Consider the following 15,533-nt stretch of genomic DNA (forward strand, 5'->3'; position numbering starts at 1 on the left):
ATATTACCTCAATTACCTCGACTAACCGGTGCCCCCGCACAATGACGCTGTACTGGTACCCCCTGTATATAGCCTCACTATTGTTATTTTACTGTTGCTGTTTAATTATTTGTTACTTTTATTTTCTATTTTTTACTTATCTATTTTTGTTGGTTAAGGGCTTGTGAGTAATTATTTCACTGTAAGGCGCATGTGACAAATAATTGTAATTTTTATTTTTTTGGACACCAGATGACACAGGAGAAATACTCCAGATATAACAGACTGACCCTAGCCCCCTGACACATAAACTATTGCAGCATTGATACTGGAGGCTGAGACAGGAGGGGTCGGGAGACACTGTGGCCCCATCCGATGATACCCCCGGACAAGTGAAGCCCCTGACTGCAGTGTGCAGTTTGGGGCCGGGCTCAAAGTGGGCGGAGTCAAACGTCGGGTTGGGCTCAATGTGTGCGGGGTCAAACGTGTTTATCTCGAACCCTTCCCATCTCCTTCAAGGTCACCCAAGTTGAGGTATACGTCGAAGGTATCAACGACAACGAAAGCGAACCTTAATCGAACCTAACCTAACCTACATGGATAAGAATATAAACCATGGACGTAAGTGAGACTGTTATTATGCATAATGCACTTTGTAATATTCATGTTATACCAGTGCAGTGGTATATTTTTATATGACCAACTACCGCACCAATGTTAGCATAGCGTTAATTAGCACCCACCTGCACGTGAGCTAGCTAATAGCTCACAATGAGGGAATCTTATTTGGACAAATTTGCCTACTTGAGCAGTAAGCCTTGGTTTACATGTACAGTTATGTAATCGATTTGATCATTGATTTTCTGTGTTTCTTCAATGTATGCCTTGTTGTGTTTGGCTGGCTCTAAATGTGTATCGCTGATGCCATTCCCTTAGTTACACATAGCGAGTCTACACAGCCTACACATAGTATATACAATAATGAAATTACCTTTTCCCAACATACATGGCAAGTCAAGAAAAGTCATTTTAACTTGTCCACACTGCAAACTGAAGTTAAATAAGAAAAACACATTTACGAAGAAAGCATACACATTGCTTTGAAACAGTGTCCAAGGAAAGATTTTTGGCATGTGAGTGCATTGATGTGAGAAATGGTGTGTTTGCAGTCGAAAATACATTTTCTGGTCCAGCAAAACCCATACATGTTGTGAAAAATACTTGGGCTAATTCAGTTCCAACAGTGTTCAAAACTGTTATGCATGCTGCAGTATAAAAAGCTGTTGAATTGTACTTTTTCTTTACTTTCACATACACCGTGTTCACAGAAACATTGCTCGGATCTTGTCCCCTGGACCTTGGAGGACTTTGGTGTGGATGATGTTCAGGTTAGATATTCCTTTAAATTATTCCACTGAACTGTACTATTTGAATGTCATTCCTTTATTGAAAAGTGTACCTTGTTCACACCACAGGGCCACAGGGCCTTTCTCAAACAACTGTGGGGTGTTTGTTTTGATGGTAAGATGCTGGCTATTCAGTATATTATATTAGTCCTATTTTCTGTTATAACATATGAAAAGTTATAATTTCTGTGCTTGCGGCATGCAAAGCAAACTATTGTTATTGCTCATACTTTTTCTTGTTTATTATTCTTGACACTTTTTGGGACCTATTTCCTACAGTTGTTACAATACATACACAATTCATACATCAAACTCCTGTAGAGCTGAATGCTGATGTGACGTGCTGTGACTTCTTGGGAGGGGATGTCTTCTACATCCTGAAATATATTCCTGGGGGGGAGTGGTATTATTATTATTTACTATGATCATTGTTGTTATCATAACTATCAAACTTAACAACCTACTCTTTCTTAACTTACAGTACACTCTGTACATTACAATGGAAGCACAGTGTGATTTCACTGAGGTATGTATAAATTATGAAATTCTCATCACTAGTGGATATAGTGTTTTTTGTGATCCCCATCGGATTGTGTGATTTTATTTTTCAATGGAAAACATGCAGCAAATTAGGCGATGGTGGTGCCTAGTTCTCCTGCAGAACTTTCCAATGCCGTAAGTCTTGAACATTATAAAACCTTTTGTTTGTATCCTTAAAATCACTTGTTTCACTGTAGCCAGACTGACCTGAATATAATTTCATAATGAAGGTATGTAATGTATGTCCTTCACTCACTAAGGTCTGAAGAAGAGAGGTTGAAAGATCGAAAAAGGCGGTGAAAACAAAACACACTACAGGTAGGTGTCATATGATGAGTGGAATAGTCTTAAACCAATGGTCAAAGACTTAACCCCCCCTCCAATATATTTCAGGAAGATGTAGAAGACGTCCCCACCCCTCTCTACTGTATAGGCTATTAGATAAAGTAAGGTGCATTCTTGTTCATACATCCCTAGAGTCTCCCTTACAATACTTAACGACCACAATCTGTTTTCTTTCTAGATGATACTGAAAACGAAATGCACGGCGAACTGGAAGCTGTGAACTGGGTATGTAGTCTAATGTGTGTAATGCTGAAGGCTTGATGCATGGCAAGATATAATAGTTGTGATGACTTGTTGAGTAGTTATAGATATCACTGAAAACCCCTTTAGTAATTGTGGCATTTGTTTTCATGGTGGTATTGTGAAAGTGGGGTGTAATTTGATTTGATCACCCAATGAGGCACTACTCTTAATATTTATTCCTCCTTTTTCTTCAAGGAAGCAGATGTTCTTTTAAGGGACACCCTGGAGGCAGCAAGGTGGTGTGAACTCCAAACATTTAAAGGCACTGTTTCCCTCCCTAGTGTAATTGGGATGGACGGGGAAGACCGCATTTCAGCCCTTAAAGAACTACGGTTGTATGATGGCCTGGATGAAGAGGAAAATATTCTCCTCAAGGAACAATTCATGTTACAGAGAGATTATGAGATGTTCTATGTGGAGGCAGTTGACAACAAGAACATTACTGTCTTTGCCTCTTGAGGAGCAGGAGTGAAGCCATTTTTGAGGAGTGGTCAAACCTTGTTTTTGTCTGCTGTGTTAATTGTTTCAATTGTTAATTGTGTTATGTTGTTTAGTAAAGATGACGTAGAAGTCACCCAAGTCTCTGATCTCTTTACTGGAGCTGGTAAAACTTAATGTACAAAGCACATTCAGCTTGTCAGTATGTCTATATGGTATAGTCTGTCTCCATTCTCATGAGGAAAGTAAATAACATTATAAATCAGGATAGGTAGTAACTGTATATATATGCTCAATTAAATAATATAATTACAAGTTATAACATTTATCAACACAATGTTAACATTACATGACATAACAAGTTTGTTCACTGCAACAATATCAGTAGCTTGTCTCAAATATAGCATGAAGCAAAAAGTGTTACAACACATCTGCTGGTACTTCATATAATATTTCTTAAGATCTTCAAAAATGAAATGCGTTTGTATTCAATGTGTGCCTTGCGCAAACGTGTGTGTGTTTGTATTCAGTGTGTGACTGTCAAACCTCAGATGGACAAAAATGGCGGGCGGGGTCAAAAGTTTGACACCACCCACATTGAGCCCGGCCCCGAATTGCACACTGTAGTCAGGGGCACTTACCGGACAGGGCCAACCAGGCCCCACCCAATCAAGCCCTCATCCACTTTGCCAAAGCACAGCCCAGGACAGCACACCACTAGAGGGATATCTTCAAACCACCAATTTACTACCCTGAGCCAAGGCTGAACTCCTCCACGGCATGAACCCGAGGGGGCGCCAACCCGGACAGGAAGATCACGTCAGTGACTTAACACACTCAAGTGACGCAAGTGAAAACAGTACCGAAGCGATAAAAAAAAAAAATGTCAACAATATTTCGCCTCAGAGGGTAGGTCACAATGTAACTTGACTGACAAATATAAGTACCAATCTTAGCTCAATTTTGTAGTATACTTTGACCAATGACTAAGGAGTGGAGAGAATGTCACTTCCCTTGAGTTGGACTTCGAGCAGGGATCTACTGTGCTTTAGCCCATCAATGGAGGAAAGAACGTTATCTGTTTCATACATTTAGCTGCCAACATCAGATCAGTTATTCCATGATAACTAGCTAGCAAGTATTTTATTTTTTATCTCTCACCCCATTATTACCATAGCGCTGTCTCTTTTTGGTGCCAAACATGCATTAAAAAAGACCACAGTCAGTGCCGAGAAATGTTGAAAGGGGAATTCGTGTAAGCGCTAGCTATCTCTTGGTTATAGCTAACGTTAGCAATCTAGCTTTAATTCTGGTCAGATAAGTAGCTAGCTAGTTCAAGAAAACGAGTTAAAACCAAAAATTGATAGACAAGTAAATCAATATTCCCTTGCAACCAGAAGAGAACATTTCTCCGAAAACGTAAGTAGATAACTATTTCAGGGCTATTGGTATTAGCCAACTTGCTATCTAAGTCTTAACGTTAACGACTAGCTTGCTAGTCATATTGCAGTCATACTAAATCACGTCTTTCATATGTGCTAGTTATTTGTGTAGTTAGCTAGTTATGGCATAATAGCTAATTACATTATATAGTTAACTAGCGAAAACGGTAACGTTAAATGGACATTGAAGTCGACCTTTGCATGTACGGTAGCCTTTCGGTATTTCGCTAACGCTAGTTGTTGTTGACAGTGCAGCACATTTTCCCACACTTGCACAACACTATTTAGCTACTGTAACTCCTCAACACAGAAACCACACTGGCCCAGTCATTTACTTGTTCTTGGCTACAGATGGCTAGCTGGCCAACTAGAAATGCACGCTAATTTGGTCGTTATCCATAATATACGAGCGGCCAAGACCGCTGGCAAGCTAGTTTTAATTGGGTTCGTACTATCTAACGTTATATTAACTTAGTCACATTATATAGTTGAGTGACATTTGGCAGTGTCCAATAACGTCACTGGAAACGACAACATTAGCTTCAAACATTGTTGACCGAATCTGCAAGACTCTTTATACAGAGGTCTATTTTTATTTAGCCTCTGGGAAGTTGTTTAACAGCAGTGATTTGATTGTTCTTCATTAGCTATCCCACGATCAACAGTGCCATGCCAGGTGGATATAACTAGCTAAGCCAGGACTATAACCATATGTAAACTGACATTGTGTGTTCTGTATCCTTGTCTGTCTTGTTCATCTTAGTAGCTTGTGTGACACTCCTGTTGCGATGGGTGTATTTATTAGTCAGATACTGTAGCGAAACGGTTTGCAATGGAACATTTTTACTGAGATCTGTTTGGTTCCTGGTGAATACCTCCCAGTTATGCGATAATTGTGCACTGCACTTATGTCACAGGTGTGGTCCAGTCATTCCAATAGTATGCAACTCAGAGGGAAAGTATTAGTCCTAAAAAAACAATCAGGTCCAGCTAAAGACAAATTGTTCAGGCTTTACTGGTAGTTATATATAGACAGTGTATGGCTATTAGGCTAAGTGCAAGTACTTGCAGGACGAGACATTTTCAGCTGAAAATTAAAATCATCTCCATGTCTGTTTTGCGTGATTTGAACGATCACACCTGCTTACATTATCTGGGTGCATCGTATGGGTCCCCCCTTCAGGTTTCAGTAGAGATGACAATGACTTGTGGTGTTATTACTGACTACCAACACCTGGGGGAGAGTCAGCTGTGTAGATGAAATTGGATCATCATTAGCCATGTTTCCATTCACAATTTTAATGCGAATAAAGTCATACTGTATTGAAAAAACATGACAGCTGTGATGGAAACAATTTTATAAATGCTGACAAATACTTTGTTCATTCGACATGGTGGGATCTTTTTGTGTCTGTAAAATGTATTATGCGAGGCATGGCAGTGGAAATGTCAATATGCACAAATATTGATATAATAACCATTATATCGAAGTAAACTTGGAGACATGCTGTGATATGGTTTGTGGTCCTCCCACTACAACTTGGGAAACATGCAGTTTTTAAGGCTACGTATGAAATACGCTATATATGCAAAAGTATGTGGACATCTCTTCAAATGAGTGGATTCCGCTATTTCAGCCACACCCGTTGCTGATAGGTGTATAAAATAGAGCATACAGCTATGCAATCTCCATAGACAAAATTGACAGTAGAATGGACTTACAGAAGAGCTCAGTGACTTTCAACGTGGCACTGTCATAGGATGCCACCTTTCCAACAAGTCAGTTTGTTGAATTTCTGCCCTGCTAGAGCTGCCCCGGTCAACTGTAAGTGCTGTTATTGTGAAGTGGAAATGTCTAGGAGCAACAACGGCTCAGCGCTGATGTGGTATGCCACACACGCTCACAGAACAGAGGTGCTGAAGCACGTAGCGTGTAAAATTCATCTGTCCTCTGTTGCAACACTCACTACCGAGTTCCAAACTGCCTCTGGAAGCAATGAACAGTAACTGTTCGTCGGGAGCTTCATGAAATGGGCTTCCATGGCCGACCAGCCGCACACAACCTTAAGATCACCATGCGCTATATGCCAAGCGTCGGCTGCCATTGGACTCTGGAGCAATGGAAATGCGTTCTCTGGAGTAATTAATCACAATTCACCATCTGGCAGTCCGAAGGACGAATATGGGTTTGGCAGATGCCAGGAGAACGCTACCTGCCCGAATGCATAGTGCCAACTGTAAAGTTTGGTGGAGGAGGAATAATAGTCTGGGGCTGTTTTTCATGGGTTGGGCTAGGCCCCTGAGTTTCAGTGGAGGAAAATCTTAATGCTACAGCATACAATGACATTCTAGACAATGCTTTGCTTCCAACTTTGTTGCATCAGTTTGGGAAGGCCTTTTCCTGTTTCAGCATGACAATGCCACCTGCACAAAGCGAGGTCCATACAGAAATGGTTTGTCAAGATCAGTCTGGAAGAACTTGACTGGCCTGCACAAATCCCTCACCTCAACCCCATCGAATACCTTTGGGATGAATTGGAACCCAGACTGCGAACTGGGCCTTATCGCCCAATTCCAGTGCCCGACCTCTAATGCTCTTGTGGCTGGCTGAATGGAAGCAAGTCCCGCAGTAATGTTCCAACATCTAGCGGCTGCTATGGCAGCAAAGGGGAGACCAACTCCATATTAATGCCCATGATTTTGGAATAAGATGTTTGACGAGCAGGTGTCCTCATACTTTTGGTCATGTAGTGTAACTTCTGATGAACTTCACAGGGTGGTGAAAGTGCACAGTGAGCTTGATGCTCCTTTCCAATTAATATTGAGGGTCTTACGCTGGTGACATGATGATCTATGCTTGACTGCTGTTTGACAAAATGTTCTCGCTCTTATCCATAATAATCTCATCATGTAGACTAGCCTACCTCCACAGCCTACCCGCACTGAATCTCTGAGCTGTTGGCTAGAGCGCTATCTGCCAAGACCAGAGTAGGCACATTTTGCCATTTAACACAACTGTTTTTGTGACACAACTATTGGTAGAGTTCAAACTGGGATGGAAAAGCATTGACATTTTGTATTATTATTCTGTACAAAGTTAAGCAAAAAAGTATATTTTGTGTGCATTACGTCAACAGGCACAGCCTTTTTATCAGCAACAAGTCAATTTGATGGAAACATCTCTGGTGGGAAAATGTGCATGTTGTTTTTATGCAGATTTTACAATATTAATGTGACAATCCAGTCTGTCGCCAATTAGGTGGAAACCTAGCTATTGACATGTTTATATTGACACATTGGTGCAAAATGCTGCCCCTGTCCCAATGTAAATATCACTTCTCTCAGCCTGAGGCGAAAGACACTTGTTGGTCAGAAGCTCTTAATAACCTGTTATGGCTGCAAGGGACGGTATTGAGTAGCCAGTTAAATCGTGCCCATTTCAAACGGCCTCGTACTCAATTCTTGCTCGTACAATATGCATATTATTATTACTATTGGATAGAAAACACTCTCTAGTTTCTAAAACCGTTTGAATTATTTCTCTGAGTGAAACAGAACTCATTCTGCAGCACATTTCCTGACCAGGAAGTGGAATGTCTGAAATCGATGCTCTGTTCAACTTCCTGCCTATACATGGGCATGATACGTAAGAGTCTACGTGCACTTCATAGACCTTCCTCTGGATGTCAAGAGGCTGTGAGAGAAGAAATTTCGTGTTTATCTTGATCTGAATTTGAATACAAGCTCTTTGTATGACGTGTCCCTCATTTCCGGTACTCTTGGCAGCGCGAAAGGGGACATGGATTTGCCTTCTGTTTAGCTGCCGTTATGGATGACTACTATCTCCGGCTCTGATTTTATTTGATACATGTGACCATATCATCGTAAAGTATGTTTTTTCAATATAGTTTAATCAGATTATTGAAATTTTTTCGGGAGTTTTGCCGTGTTCCGTTCTCTGACTTTGTTGACGTTGGAGAGATCCGTGCCACTTGGCAAGAGCCCATGCTAAATCAAGAGGGAAATTTGCCGTTCCAGATCCAAACAACGACTGTTCTGGACAAAGGACACCTTGTCCAACATTCTGACGGAAGATCACCAAAAGTAAGAAACATTTTATGATGCTATTTCTAATATCTGTCGTGCATGTGAACTGGTCGTCGGCGCCCAAGTGTTTCTGGCTATTGTGGCTACGCTAATATAACGCTACATTTTGTTTTCGCTGTAAAACATTTAATAAATCGGAAATATTGTCTGGAATCACAAGATGCCTGTCTTTCAATTGCTGTACACTATGTATTTTTCAGAAATGTTTTATGATGAGTAATTAGGTATTTGACGTTGGTGTCTGTAAATATTATGGCTGCTTTCGGTGCAATTTCTGATTGTAGCTGAAATGTAAACTATGATTTATACCTGAAATATGCAAATTTTTCGAACAAAACATATGCTATACAATAAATATGTTATCAGACTGTCATCTGATGAAGTTGTTTCTTGGTTAGTGGCTATTTATATCTTTATTTGGTCGAATTTGTGATAGCTACTGGTGGAGTAAAAAAGTGGTGTCTTTTGCTAACGTGGTTAGCTAATAGATTTACATATTTTGTCTTCCCTGTAAAACATTTTAAAAATCGGACATGTTGGCTGGATTCACAAGATGTGTACCTTTCATATGCTGTATTGGACTTGTTAATGTGTGAAAGTTAAATATTTAAAAAAAATATCTTTTGAATTTCGCGCCCTGCACTTGAGCTGGATGTTGTCATAAGTGTACCGACGTCGGGCTTGCACGCCAAACATCCTTGCGCTAGATATAAACACGTGACCAACCAGTGCCATCCTGCCACTGCCTACACAACAACTAAGTAGAATTCTGTTTGGTCTTCGTATCAACTGAAAAATGCGTGATGTAGCCTGCCCCTTTCTAATACAAAGCTGTGAATTTGGCAGACTTTCAAACAAGTGTTGTGTGTTTTCAGATGGGAGCCATTACATTGAATATTGTCTTATTGAAGCCACTTGCCCTTACATGAGTCAAGAAGTAGGCCTAGTCTAACATCCTTTATACAGAGGTCACTTACAAGAAGTAGGCCTAGTCTAACATCCTTTATACAGAGGTCACTTACAAGAAAAGAGAGCAAGGAAAATTAGCCCAAGGAGTTGCTGACAGTGTAGAACGTATGCACACACACAGATGCACACAGAGAGGGAGGGATAAGTCAGTGATGCGTTCATGGTCTGGAATGAAGAGAGAGAAGTCTAATGTTCACTATAGTGACATGTTTTGAAATCACATAAGCCTGGAGGTCAACGAAGCCTGAGGCCTCATTCATTCTGCTGTTCTGAATGTGACCTGAGTACCACAGGTCTTAAGCATCCATCATAGTCTAAAACCTGTATGCACAGCAGTGTTCTAGAATATTGGGCTGTTGGCTTTCATACTTTTCATATTCTGAGCACAGCAAGTTCTCCAACTGTCAACACATTGAAATGAATAGATGTGTACCGGAGCCCTGTTGGTTGGGAATTGTGTGGAGGTGCACGTTTGGCCTGTGCATCCCCTGTGGATGGTGGTCTCAGAGCTCCGTAGTCTGGCGTCCCATTGCGACATAGTTATCGTGTCTGGACTATGATTTACTCCTGTAGCCCCTGAATATACTTTTTTTAAATGTTGGTGTAGATGGGCGACACTTATGATGACTGAGTATCTCTGATAAAGTGATTAGGCCTAGCAGTCCTGGGGCTTCAGACGACCAGGTGAGGTGGTGACGGGTTCAAAACCAACAGTGATGTCTCCTTCCAAGAACGAGCCTCTCGCTTTCTTGGAAGGAAGGTAGCTCTCTGTTTGTTTTGAGCCCGTCGCCTCGACTGCCATAGAGAATCAGTGCTTCTGAGGTCTCAGGGTGTCATGACATCCTGTTATCCTTGGTCTCAGTACCTCATAGGTGGTGGTGGTGGTGTTGATGGTTCGAATAGAGGGTGGGAGTTGAAGAAAAAAAAAGTAGTGGTCTGGATTTCTTTTTTCCTGGGCTCTACTGAGGACAGTTAAAAAAAATTTTTTTTTTATGTTCTTGACTCCTGGTTCTTATTTGGTAAGTTGTAGTAGGCTTAGGCTTGTTCTGTTAACTGTGTTTGAAAACATGTCATCCTTTTTTTGCGCAGAACTGAACACAACCCAGCTGCTCATTCAGCCTGTTATTCCCACTCAGTTGTAGAGCTGGTGTTTATGCTGGACGGCTCAGACATTTGGTCTCATTATTGGGAGACGGAAAGCCAGCCAGAACGTCTGACATGTTCATTGAATAGTATAGCAGTCTACTCTGCTTCTATGGCTTAGGCCTATGACTAGGGTGGAAAATGTTCAAATAAAACCCACCTGTCCGGTGTATTCAGGATACTTTGAACATTAAATGAACACACAAAATTCGACTGCTTTGAGATTTTGGGGGGATTACGTGTAAAGTATGCTTATTCTTAAATGTTGTACATATTTTTTTAGGTGGTTTGGTACATTATTCAGACAGTAATGAAATGAGGAGACAGGTAAATGGGAGAAACATTGGGAAGGTTGGAAGCAGGAATTGATCCCTGTTCTCAAGTGGAAAGTTGTATGAGAGACGTGTCAGGGAGTGTTACCACCACTACACCAATGCTCTGCACAGGACATTTTCATATTAATGATTTAATGGCAGTGGTTAACCAAATCATAGATTGCGGTCTCCTTGTCCATAGACTGCTTTAAAGGTAATGAGACAAACATTTAGAATTTTTAAAAACTGTCTCTTAGAATGGGGCTAATTTCACAAAATCAACAAAAACTTAAAGATAAATCAAATAAATATATATTTTCAGGTGGTTTGAGGCCTACTAGTTGAAGACCCTACCATCGTCTTCATCTGAATGCAGTGCATACAGAAAGTATTCTGACCCCTTTTCCACATTTTCCCTCATCAATCTATACTCAATACCCCATAATGACAGGTTATTAGACATTTTTGCCAATGTATAACAAATGCCTTGTTTTAAATATCACATTTACAGTAATCAGTAAGCCTACCCTTTACTCAGTACTTTGTTTGATGCACCTTTGGCAGCAATTACAGCCTTGAGTGTTCTTGGGTATGACGCTACAAGCTTGGCACACCTGTATTTGTGGATTTTATCCCATTTTTCTCTGCAGATCCTCTCAAGCTCTGTCAGGTTGGATGGGGAGCGTTGCGGCACAGCTATTTTCAGGTCTCTCCAGAGATGTTCGATCGGGTTCAAGTCCGGGCTTTGGCTGGGCCACTCAAGGACATTCAGAGACTCCACTCCTGTGTTGTGTGTTGGCTGTGTGCTTAGGGTTGTTGTCCTGTTGGAAGGTGAACCTTCGCCCAAGTCTGAGGTCCTGAGCGCTCTGGAGCAGGTTTTCATCAAGGATCTCTGTACTTTGCTCCGTTCAACTTTCCCTAGATCCTGACTAGTCTCCTTGTCACTGAAAAACATCCCCAAAGCATGATGCTGCCACCACCATGCTTCACTGTAGGGATGGTGCCAAGTTTCCTCCAGACGTGATCCTTGGCATTCAGGCCAAAGAGTTTAATCTTGGTTTCATCAGACCAGAAAGTCTTGTTTCTCATGGTCTGAGACTGGCAAACTCCAAGCGAGCTGTCGTGTCTTTTACTGAGTGGCTTCTGTCTGGCCACTCTACCATAAAGGCCTGATTGGTGGAATGCTGCAGAGATGGTTGTCCTTCAGGAAGGTTATCCCATCTCCAGAGGTTTTGTGTGTAGATTGATGAGGGGGAAAAAACAATTGAATACATTTTAGAATAAGGTTCTAATGTAACAAAATTTGGATAAAGTCAAGGGTCTGAATACTTTCCGAATGCACTGTTGACAAAATATGATGCGTTTGAATTGAGTCCCCCTACCATCTCTGCCTAGCATGTGCACAATACTAAAATCAAACGTCAAATTATATTTGATTCCTGGAGCATTTAATATCCAATGGGTATTTGTATGACGTACTCAAAACTGTCCATGAATGTCTGCAAAAATGTATAGCCTCATGTTAATAATTTTCAGAAGACACAAGTAGGCATATCAGATTTCCAGTATATGATTACACTGGCAGAATTGGGGAGAAGTGGAATAATACTATTATTGTGGGGAATAACAGTAGTGTTGTTGCTGACAAGCACAGTAATTACCCAGTATTTTAGCCCATTAAGAATGAGATTTGTTCCACTGATCAGACTAAATAAATAAAATCTCCAGAAGAAAATATTACATAAATCTGCCCCTACACCCTAACCAAATCATTTTTGTATTATTTTCCCCCCTCTAGAATCGAACTTACACTTTTGGGGTTGCAATAATTTTGACACCCTTTTTTCTCCCCAATTTTTGTGATATCCATATGGTAGTTAGTCTTGCCCCATCGCTGCAACTCCTGTTTGGACTCGGGAGAGGCGACTGTCAAGAGCCATGCTTCCTCTGAAACATGACCCTGCCAAGCCGCACTGCTTCTAGACACACTGCTCGCTCAACCCGGAAGCCAGCCGCACCACTGTGTCGGAGGAAATACTGTACAGCTGGCGACCGAAGTCAGCGTGCATGCGCCCGAACCGCCACAAAAAGTTGCTAGAGCGTCCCAGCCGGCCAAACACTCCCCTAACCCAGACGACGCTGGGCCAATTGTGCGCCACCTCATGGGTCTCCCGGTTGCGGCCGGCTGCAACGCTGCCTGGGATTGAACCCGGATCTGTAGTGACGCCTTGTCACGAGAATGTCTATCCCAATGTTCTAACTGAACTATTTTATATCTCTGTCTAATTCCTGAAGGTTGTAAAGCTCCAGTTCAAATAAATAGACAGTCTCAGCCTGCAATAGATCAATTCTTTATTCAGAGAGCGCTCTGTCTTCAAAATGAGAACACAATCTTTTTATAGCACACACACACACAAATGAACTCACATCAGTAGAAACTCCACCTCTCTTTAGGTGGGCTGTATTTTTCCACAGTTCACATACATTGTTTATCACACTTCTGCAACATGTTTCATCTTCTGCAAGCCGTTTCTAACAGTTTTTCTCCTCCCTAGGGTGGGGAGGCCTCTTTCCAGTTATTAGTTTCACCGTTCTAACAAGTCGACAGTTCAGTTGTCTTTGAATGTCTCAACTATACCCTGCTCATATTGCGAAATAGTAACACAATGGCCTAGTCTTAAAAAGTCTAGTCACACACATTATTGGATTATGACTCTAACACATTTCATACAATTATATGGTTTCAGGGTGGAATACTTTAGAAGAATTTGTATGTTTAAGATAATGACTATCACGCCTTTAGCACTGTGATGCAGTGCCTTAGACTGCTGCGCCACTCGGGAGGCCCCTTTACATATCCAGACCAATCATATACTTCAATGTGGCAAGACAGGACAATGATAGCGGTTCCGCTCCTGATGGTAAATTGAAGGCGCAGATGCTCCCATTTCAAAACGATTTGGAGCACAGTTGAAAAGTTAACTGACTATACAATGGACTAATTTAGAAAAATACATTCAGTACTTTTCAATGTGTGATATGTGTTGTGGTGTGAGAAGATGGTAAAATGTGTGTCTCGGCCAATGAGTTGGCAGCTCTGGGTGCGGGGGATTATGGATGTGTGCGGGGGGTTATGGATGTGTGCGGAATGCAGAGAAAGTAGGCTGTACTAGCCTAATCAGTGACGTGTGTTTCTGTGTCAATAATGAAGTCATAGTATGTTGAGTTTTATGCCTATGTTCCTGAGTGTCACACAGACAGTCCTGTTGATTTCGGTGTCTGCGACCAAAAATATTAGATGTTTATTGGATGGGTTTATTGGGAACCAATTACTGGCTGACGTGACCGTTAATGATGTCACCAACAGAAATGGTGTCAACCGTGAATTGTTCCACTCAGTGATAAACCCTGTCTCCCCTGTCCAGATGTCGGCACACTGTTGACTGGAGGGCTCAGAATGACACCTAAATAAGTGTCCAGTGCTGGGTCACTGGTAACGTTGAACAGGGTATCTGTGGGGAAAGGGACTGAAAGGGTCAGGAGAGGCCAGATAACTGAACTCAATCAATATCAAGTGGAAACTGAACACATGCAGTGTGTTAATTTGCTTTGAGAGTTTTGCACCACCTATGCATATGTATGTTGTATGTGCAATTCGGGTTGGTGTGCAGAGTCACTCTGATATTCACACCCTTTCGCAGTGAAGAAAGACCCAAGCTCTCCCAAAGATAATAATTGTTAGAAGTGTTGGTTTTACTTTTTGCCCTCAGAACAACATTCCATCTAAAATTCAGTTGAAATGGTTCCAGAGAGATGAGAGAAACACGCCTCTGGCCCGGTCATTCCTGGGAACTCTTTTGACTGAACCACTGGGAGTAGTTCAGTCAGTGTGAGATGTTTGACAGTGGATTTGTTTGTGCATGTGTGTATAGGCCTATTTGTGGATGATGACTTTAGGATCCGATCTTCATCTAAGGCCAGATTAGGCTACTCAGTGCCCTGAAGAGGTGTTTGTTTTGTAGGACTGACTCCGGATTTAGAAATGGCTCTCGTCATCTTAGAATGAGGATGATGTGTTTGCTCTGTTGGGGGGGGGAAAGGGCTGTGATTCCCATCAATTAGGCGTAAGGCGTCAGCATCCTTCAGTTCAGCTGGCGGCTAGCCGAAGTCGGCTAGGCGAACCGAACGAGTGTGCTCGCATATATTCCTTTAATGCACCCGCTGTGTCAGATTTCAAAAAGCTTTACGGCAAAAGCACAATATTCAATCATCTGAGAACAGCGTTCAGCCACAAAAGGAAGCCATACAGTTACCCGCCAAATTGTGCAGTCAACAAAACTCATAAATCGTATTATAAATCTTCACTTACCTTTGCTGATCTTCGTCGGAATGGACTCCCACTTCCACAAGAAATGTTTGTTTTGTTCGGTAATGTCCATCATTTATGTCCAAATAGCTATTTTTGTTAGCGTGTTTGGTAAACAAATCCAAAGTCAGGAAGCGCGTTCACTAAAAGCAGACGAAATGTCAAAACGTTGTATTGAATCAATCTTTAGCATGTTTTTAACATAAATCTTGAATAACGATCCAACCGAAGAATACCATTG

General features: G+C 41.5%; 1 protein-coding gene and 1 long non-coding RNA gene across 7 annotated transcripts in view; both read left to right on the top strand.

Moving 5' to 3' along the window:
- Positions 1-487: 487 nt before the first annotated feature.
- On the top strand, positions 488-3,056 carry LOC120045720. Its single transcript, XR_005476747.1, has 6 exons — positions 488-600; positions 1,308-1,367; positions 1,867-1,911; positions 2,186-2,243; positions 2,449-2,495; positions 2,709-3,056. It is a non-coding gene; the product is annotated as an uncharacterized LOC120045720 (long non-coding RNA).
- A 653-nt stretch (positions 3,057-3,709) lies between these two features.
- The window catches only part of LOC120046809 (protein phosphatase 1B-like), a 52,109-nt gene continuing 40,285 nt past the window's right edge, over positions 3,710-15,533 (top strand). For 5 of the 6 annotated variants that reach the window (XM_038992325.1, XM_038992328.1, XM_038992330.1 and 2 more), the window contains exon 1: positions 3,978-4,370. The gene's annotated coding sequence lies outside the window, so the exon portion shown is untranslated. Of the gene's footprint in view, positions 3,861-3,977; positions 4,371-15,533 lie in introns of those variants that run through there. The other variant, XM_038992327.1, reaches the window with a different exon arrangement.

Source organism: Salvelinus namaycush, chromosome 4 (genome assembly GCF_016432855.1).
Source record: "Salvelinus namaycush isolate Seneca chromosome 4, SaNama_1.0, whole genome shotgun sequence".
NCBI lineage: Eukaryota > Metazoa > Chordata > Actinopteri > Salmoniformes > Salmonidae > Salvelinus > Salvelinus namaycush.